We start from the raw sequence: 8750 nt of genomic DNA on the forward strand, positions 1-8750 counted from the left end.
TACATGCCACATGGCGGTGCACGCAGAATTGGCAGGCCAAGGAATAGATGGCGCAAACAAGTGGATGATGAGATGAAAAGGCGTCGTATTCCAGAGTGCAAAGCAACAAATAGAGAGGAATGGAGATCTCTTCTTAGTTCGGCCTATAGAACAAATGTTCTGTAATGGGCCAGCTAAGTAAGTAAGTAAGTAAGCATTTTAATTAATTAATTGGATTAATCGAGCTAATATGGCCTAAGGAGTTTTGTATTGAAAAATGAATTCTAGCGAAATACCACACACTCAACCATTACGCTAAGATCGTTTCGCCTGGTGGTTTAAGCCAGGCTCATCAGGCGTATTTGAATGCTAATGGCTAGAAGACAAAGGCTGATTTTGATAACTTCTATTTATACAAACATTTTTACAATTTTGTAATTATGAAGTATTTATGGAAGTCTTTTTCTTTATCAAGTCACCCTAGTGTCTTGTCTAGGAATCATTTTCTCAATACATACACATATACAATCGAAGGGGGGTTTCCTTCATGAATTGTAATGCCTTCAGTTTTTTAAGTTTTTGGATATCATGTCGACTAGTTTTGTTGATATGATACATTGGCATCATGTCGACTAGTTTGTTGATATGATACATTGGCAGTGGCTTAGAACGCTGAGATCTCGACAACATTGTCTGTTTGTTGGAGAGAACCCAGGTTCAAACCTCAGCCGGGGCAGCCGGGCTCTGCTGTGAAGATTTTTATTTATTATTGTCTTTTTAGGACGAAGGCCATTATTTATGAAAGTTTTTTAATTAATTAATTGGATTAATCGAGCTAATATGGCCTAAGGAGTTTTGTATTGAAAAATGAATTCTAGCGAAATACCACACACTCAACCATTACGCTACGATCGTTTCGCCTGGTGGTTTAAGCCAGGCTCATCAGGCGTATTTTTACAATGTTGTCGAGATCTCAGCGTTCTAAGCCACTGCCAATGTATCATATCAACAAACTAGTCGACATGATGCCAATGTATCATATCAACAAAACTAGTCGACATGATGCCAATGTATCATATCAACAAAACTAGTCGACATGATATCCAAAAACTTAAAAAACTGAAGGCATTACAATTCATGAAGGAAACCCCCCTTCGATTGTATATGTGTATGTATTGAGAAAATGATTCCTAGACAAGACACTAGGGTGACTTGATAAAGAAAAAGACTTCCATAAATACTTCATAATTACAAAATTGTAAAAATGTTTGTATAAATAGAAGTTATCAAAATCAGCCTTTGTCTTCTAGCCATTAGCATTCAAATACGCCTGATGAGCCTGGCTTAAACCACCAGGCGAAACGATCGTAGCGTAATGGTTGAGTGTGTGGTATTTCGCTAGAATTCATTTTTCAATACAAAACTCCTTAGGCCATATTAGCTCGATTAATCCAATTAATTAATTAAAAAACTTTCATAAATAATGGCCTTCGTCCTAAAAAGACAATAATAAATATAAGCATTTTAATTTTACCGACAATTGTCGGTAACTCAAAAAATAAGTTAGAGAATCGCACTACAGGTCGGTCAATTAGACTACCTTTGACAATAAATTTAATAGAATATTAAGTTTGTCCTTACTAGGTTTAGAAGCATTTCAATTATACAATTGTCAAAATTTGGATAAAAGAACAACATTCAGTAACAATTTATAATTATTGTTACAAATTATCGGGTACGCGGACAGACCTATTGAATGAATGAACAATAAAAAAGAAAAATAATTGAATGAACAATAAAAAAGAAAAAAAAAATACATTTTAGCCACAAAACACGACGGTTATGTTTTCTGTCTCGCCCTGTTCCTTTACGTGCAAGAATCTTCAAGTTTTACCACTTTTTACTCGAAAAGCGTTCCTTTACTTCTGACACCATGCAATTCATATGGGAGCAGTTTACAACTTTTGCTACTTTTGCCGGTTTTACCATTTTCAAAAGTAAAGGAACAGACCAGCTGTTATCAATTCCAGGGAGTTGTGTAGCTATCTGTAACCAAAATGTGGAACTATTAGCATATGTTTTTGGAAAATGCATTTCTTCTAGTCTTTACTTTACTACTTTTTTGAGGAGAGATTCGTAAGGGGAATGGAAATGGAAAAAAATTGCTCGTACTGGCAATTGTTGGGCAATTCTTCTTTTTGTTTTTCGTATAGTAGTGACAGTTGTGATTATGTGTTGACATTTTGTAACAGTTTAAAATATAAAAACATTTTCAAACAAAGAAACGAATATTGAAAATCAAATAAATTGTGAAAAATATACATATATAACAAAATAAAAATGGCAATTAAGTGGTCAAGAGACGAAATAGAGAAATTGATTTTTTGTGTCCAAGAAAATCCTTGTATATATGACGTTAAGTCAAGAGAGTATATGGACCGAAACTTAAAGGCGCAGACATACAACAACATTTTAAGAGAAATGCAGAAGATTAAAAGCAATATAACGTTAGATGAGATCAAAGGAAAATGGAAAAATATGAGGACACAATATAAGCAGGAAGTGCGAGCGCATAGGCAATCACGAAAAAGTGGATCTGGTAGGAGCGATCTTTACATACCTAAACTTTGGTGTTTCCACCAATTGTCCTTCCTCGACATGCATGTTCAGTCACGAGAAAGTGAGGATAATACAAAGGTTGTACAAATATATATGAAAAAAAGTAATGTTAATGCTAAAATCTTAAAATATCTTCTTTAGACTGTGGATGAATCTTCGGAACCTGTACCAAGTTCAATATCAACGGTAAGATATCTCTATTTAACATGTAAAGCGTAGGATCGATCTTAAATCGACATCATTCTATCCACATATTGGGGAAAATATATAATTTCTGATATGGGGCCTACATAGTTCTAAAAACTGTATTTATCTTAGTATCTCATCTTTAGAGCGGGAGCTTACAAGTGATGCTGCTAAAAAGAGACAGTTAGCAACAAACTACTCATTCTCTGGCAAGGACATCGTGGAGATGTCAATGAATGGAGTATTTAACAATGATGATTTTCTCGAATAATTATAAGAGGTTATATTTAAATTTTATACCAATTTCATATGCATTATACCACTTCAATATTATTAGCGTATTATTCGGCAACGTTCGAAGGTTCATATCAATTTCGATTGTATTTTTCCCCAAATATAAACCACTATTAATATAATCTGATATTACAACAATTTTCAATTCAAACATTTATATAAGGGGCGACCGTATCTGTTAGTGTTAGAGGATATATGCATTTGGTAAGGTAGAATCGGTCTCATTAAAACAACGGATTTGAGATCTCAACTATGTTTGGATGAAACCCGATTTAATGGTTGGTCCATATTTCTTACAAACATAACTCACGTTTGAAATATGTCTCTATTTAAGGGCTGTTCCATGGTAGTTTTGACATTTTTACCCGCGGTACTCATTGTGGGCCTGTTTACAGCTATATGTTTTCGTGTGCAAGTTCAGCTTCCTGACAAAATGGTTAAACAGGTGAATGAATCCCAAGTTAAGAAACTAAAATAGATACAGGACACGATATCTATTGAAAGGAGTGACTGGCATTGGTCCAACCTTTAGTACATCGTAATGTTTCTCTAACACCTAAATCAAGTTCGAACATGGACTATATCGTTCCATTTCTTCAGGTAACAATGATGGCTTTAATGATTTTAATATCATGGATAACATTTGTCTTTCGCTCTCAGACAATTTTAGTCCGGGTCCTATGCAAAGTATGTATGTATATATTCTTGATCAGCGTACAATTCTAAGTCGTAATATCTAAGGTAAAGTTAATAATGTTGTACAGAACTTCTATGACTCCTTGGGTGCTTGGTTTTGAATATAAGATATATCGGTCCAAGTTTTCAAATAGCCCCCATAAAACAGTACCTCCCGATTTTCGGAATTATGGATATTTTAGCCACATTATTCAAACTAAATGCCTAAAACTTGTTACCTAGTATCCGCAGGGAACATATTCTATTTTGATATATGGTCCACATTTTAATATAACAATCGTCCGATTTTCGGCACTTTGAAATTTCAATCACATAATCCAAATATAAATATAATATCTGATGTCTGGTTTCAATATAATTTATGGTGTAGAGTATAAAAAATTCGGTTCGGCCGAACAAATAACCACTTAAAATAACAAAAAATGTAGTTGCATTCTTATCTTTATTGAATTCAATGGTTTGTAATTTAATTAGTACCGATGTTTTATTTATTTGTAAGTTAAATTTATTTAGCTTCAAGCCAATCAAGTTCCCCTTCATTCAAAAAATATGGCGTAAACGCTTGCCGAATAACTTCTGCATTACCCTTTCGGGGATTATATGTGCAATCCGCCCCACCCTCTGTTTCAACTGGGGTAAAGTACTGGTAGGTGTTGATGTAAGTTTCGTCACGCTGCAATAAAAAGTTGTGCAAGGCACAACAAACAAATGTAATTATTTGCCCAGTTTCTACTCGTACAAACTCTACTCCGAAAGCATGCTCCACAACGTGTCTTGCACGAGATAGCCTTGCGTTGATATTTGTTTATCCTTGCAGTTTGTGTGATACGGATACGGTTTCAGCAGATGAGTCTGCATCGGAAATGCATCATCTCCTACTACCACATATGGAAGACACCGGTCTTTCCCCACCACAGATTTGATTGGAATTTCTTTTTCTTCTTGCAGCACTCTTCGCAGTTTGCTTTGAAGAAACACTCCTGCATCATTACATCGACCATTACAACCAATACATACGAAAACAAATTTACAGTTGGCATCAACAAGGGCCATTAAAATAATGCTATTTGTCCCTTTGTAGTTATGGTAGAATGTACCATCTTCGCCGAAATGTAATGTGCTTTCCGTCTAAAGCACCTAAGCAATTTGGGAATTGCCATTTTAGCGCAAATTCCTTTGCAATTGCCTCCCATTCCAAAGAGCTGCTAGGAAACTGAGTGGAGTATAATACTGGAATTACTGATTTTTAAAAGAATTATAACAAGATGAATGCCTTCGAATATGTATCTCTCAAGTGCTTCAACAGCGCATCACATGCTCCCGGTATTATGTGACAAATTGACGACCTGGACAAACGTGTCTGATAGTCAAGACTTTGAAATGTCTCTCCTGCACAAAAAATGATCTTTTAATATCACAATCTGTATATGATGTATCTGATAACTCACCACTGGCGAGGAACCGTAAAGTCAATGCTAATTTTTCTGATGCTGGAATTGCATCCCTCATTTTTGTGTTGGAACGCGAGATGTCCTGTTGTATCAAATTTAACAAATATTGAAACTGTTGTTTTGTGACTCTTAAATAGTTTTTATAGGAAACTTCATCGTTTAACTGCAGTTCCTTAGTCGGAAATTTGAAAGACCCGCATTCCGCTCTATTCTTCCTCCATTGCTTAACCCACAGTCTTCTTTCTCTTCTAATGGGTAGAAATGTAGCTTTTTTGCATAAACTCGTTAATCCTAAATAGATTACGAAAATGTATTTTGAATCGAAAATATACACGATTATATGGTACAAACCAATGAGTACGTCTTCTTTATCACTGTCGTCCGATTCTATACTAATGGCTTCTCCAATGCAATCTAAAAGGTTTTTTATTAAGACATTTTTGTCTTCCGCGTCCATATTGTTTATTGAAATATTGAATTGAATATATATTCCTTATGAAGTTCTCTATACAAAATCAAAACAATTAAGAACAAAATGTCACAAAAAGTAATCATAATTAACGACAATTTTTGAAATCGAATTGCCTTGTATAGACGAAAGGGGCAAGTTTAAAAGTAAACTCGCCTAATGTAAATTGGGACTTATTTTGTATCATGGTCATGATGGAATTATAAGGTGTACCCATGGCACAATAATACAGGTACCACGGCAAAAACAGTCATGTCAATGCAATTGGCATGATAATGCTACCTTTCTTATTGTACCATGCGACCCAGCAAAAAGTTTAGAGGTAGTTTACACTATCTATCAATGTCATATGACACGAAACAAGATCTATTTATAAGGTCACGTAATGAGAAAAAATGCAACTCTAAGACTAAATACCAAATAGCACTATACCAGCAGGAGATTTCCACATAATGTGGGAATTGAAAGATCATGAACGAAAACAAATTATTTTACATGTTTTTTTTATTGTTTCGTGTTAATAATGAAATGAAAAAATCATAGGATAAACAACATAAACATTGAAATGTGATCGGCCTTGAGTGGAGGCCATTGAAATTATATGGACATCCTAAAATCCGCACAATCTTCACCGTTTGGGTTTTTTTTATATTTTTCGTCATTTATTGATGACCTCCTCTCATTATTTTGTTGAGACTGATTAATTGATTCATTTAATTTGGATTTCTTAGAATGCCACGCAATGGTAGATGTTGGTATGTTGAAAGATTTTCCTACCTTTGCGTAGCTGCCACCACATTTTGTGCGCATGTCTAATGCGTTCTGTATTGCTTCCATTTTTCTTTTACGAACTTCCTGCGCATCGTTTGGCAGTTTGCACTGTTTATAATAACGTTGAAAAGAGGAGCGTGGGATTTTGAATTTTATGGCAACCTGTGCTTGACTATGTTTTATAAAATATAATAAATATAAATATATTTTCGGGCGATTTCCTTATTTCGTGTATCAAACACGCTATTTAAGTCCAATTTCAATGAAAGTGTACATTCCGATTTTATTTTTAGTTCGATGATTGGGAATTCCGTTTTATTGCAGAAATTTCCAGTACAAAATATATTCCTTTATTTTTTATTTATTTATTTATCTTATCCACAGAAGAGAATATATAATTACTTACTACTGTTGGTATTGTCATCTGTCAACTCATCATCCGAGGTAGAATGCATTGCATTATCATGCGTAGGCCTACTAGGAGGCACGGTGACATACTGTATATCCGAGGTAGAAGGCATTGCATTATCATGCGTAGATCTTTGATGTGTAGGTGGCAGACTAATATATTCCAAATCTGAGTCAGGAGGCACGGTGACATATTGTATATCCGAGGTAGAAGGCATTGCATTATCATGCGTAGATCTTTGATGTGTAGGTGGCAGACTAATATATTCCAAATCTGAGTCAGGAGGCACGGTGACATATTGTATATCCGAGGTAGAAGGCATTGCATTATCATGCGTAGATGTTTGATGTGTAGGAGGCAGACTAGGAGGCACGGTGACATATTGTATATCTGAGGTAGAATGCATTGCATTATCATGCCTAGATATTTGATGTGTAGGAGGCAGACTAGGAGGCACGGTCACATATTGTATATCCGAGGTAGAATGCAATGCAAAAAAATTGTTCATTGCTTCACATTGCTTTTGGAACGTGCTTTCCATTAAATCTTTTAAAAATCTACGTTTGGCTTTTAAACATGTTATTTAGAAGCCCAGTAGCATTATTTAAAAAATCACGCGTGTTACTTGAATTCATTCTAAAATAACCAATGAAATTTAAGGTACAATTTACCAATCATTCTATTTTTTAATATGGGAGGCATAGCGTGCCTATGCCTCCAAATTCCATAAACATCGGTTCGTTAGTTTTCGAAATCTATTACATAAAATTTAAATGCATAGTATAACATAAGAACATTTGATCACGGAAACAACCACTTGTCTCGCAAATCATTATGCAAACCGATGCGTTCATTACTTTTCCAAATACATAAGTATAACGAATATAAAAATAGGACTTACCTTTACTATTTCTTCAAAATTCTTCACGGTGTCTCCTTCAAATCTTTTGTAAATGTGTTGCGCTGTTAAAAAGAAAAAAGAAAGATGTTTTTTTAGAATTTGTGTGTATATTAAAAATTTTAATAAATTTTCATATTTTTTTTCCTTTTTTTTTTCAATTGTCATAATTTTTATTTTGGTCAGGTTAGAAAATAACATGTTGGGCAACTTGGGTGATTTGGGCAAGTTGTATGATTTACTGTATAGACAGGTAATGTATGTCGAAAAAGAAACCAATTAAACTTCATTTCGAGGTGGACATTTGTTAAGAGGTCGCCTTAAAAATCTCATACCTTATATAAAATATATTCTTACCTTATATAAAATTTCGCTTTGATCCGACAATTCTTGCAACCTTTTTTTCCTTTTTTTTCAATTGTCGTAATTTTCATTTTGGGCAGGTTAGACAATAACATGTTGGGCAACTTGGATGATTTGGGCAAGTTGTATGATTTACTGTATAGACAGGTAATGTATGTCGAAAAAGAAACCAATTAATCTTCATTTCGAGGTGGACATTTGTTAAGAGGTCGCCTTAAAAATCTTTTAAAAATCCACGTTTATTATCGTTAAGAGGTCGCCTTAAAAATCTTTTAAAAATCCACGTTTATTGTCCTTCAGGGGTCGTCTTAAAAATCTTTTAAAAATCCACGTTTATTGTCCTTCAGGGGTCGCCTTAAAAATCTTTTAAAAATCCACGTTTATTGTCCATTTGAGAATCAATTTTTGAATTTCTCATTTATTTACATTTCATTTACATAACAAAAACGTATTTAAAATAGATAGGCAATGGCCAGTTGGTCATGTGGATCACCACTCAGCAAAGCATAATGGATGCATAGCATAAGTATCAATAATATTGGAATCCTGTTCAATCGAAGAGGGAAACAGATAGGATGGCAAATCCTTTGGAACACTCGTGCTTTTTAATTTCCT

The 8750-nt window shown here is 34.4% G+C and overlaps 1 long non-coding RNA gene across 1 annotated transcript; it reads left to right on the forward strand.

The window, feature by feature from the left end:
- The first annotated feature begins 2394 nt into the window (after positions 1–2394).
- Positions 2395–3026, forward strand: LOC141397208 (uncharacterized). Its single transcript, XR_012411332.1, has 3 exons — positions 2395–2676; positions 2740–2784; positions 2917–3026. It is a non-coding gene; the product is annotated as an uncharacterized lncRNA (long non-coding RNA).
- Positions 3027–8750: the final 5724 nt, after the last annotated feature.

This window comes from Musca autumnalis, unplaced genomic scaffold (assembly GCF_047663935.1).
Source record: "Musca autumnalis isolate F117 unplaced genomic scaffold, ASM4766393v1 scaffold_3, whole genome shotgun sequence".
NCBI classification, from domain to species: domain Eukaryota; kingdom Metazoa; phylum Arthropoda; class Insecta; order Diptera; family Muscidae; genus Musca; species Musca autumnalis.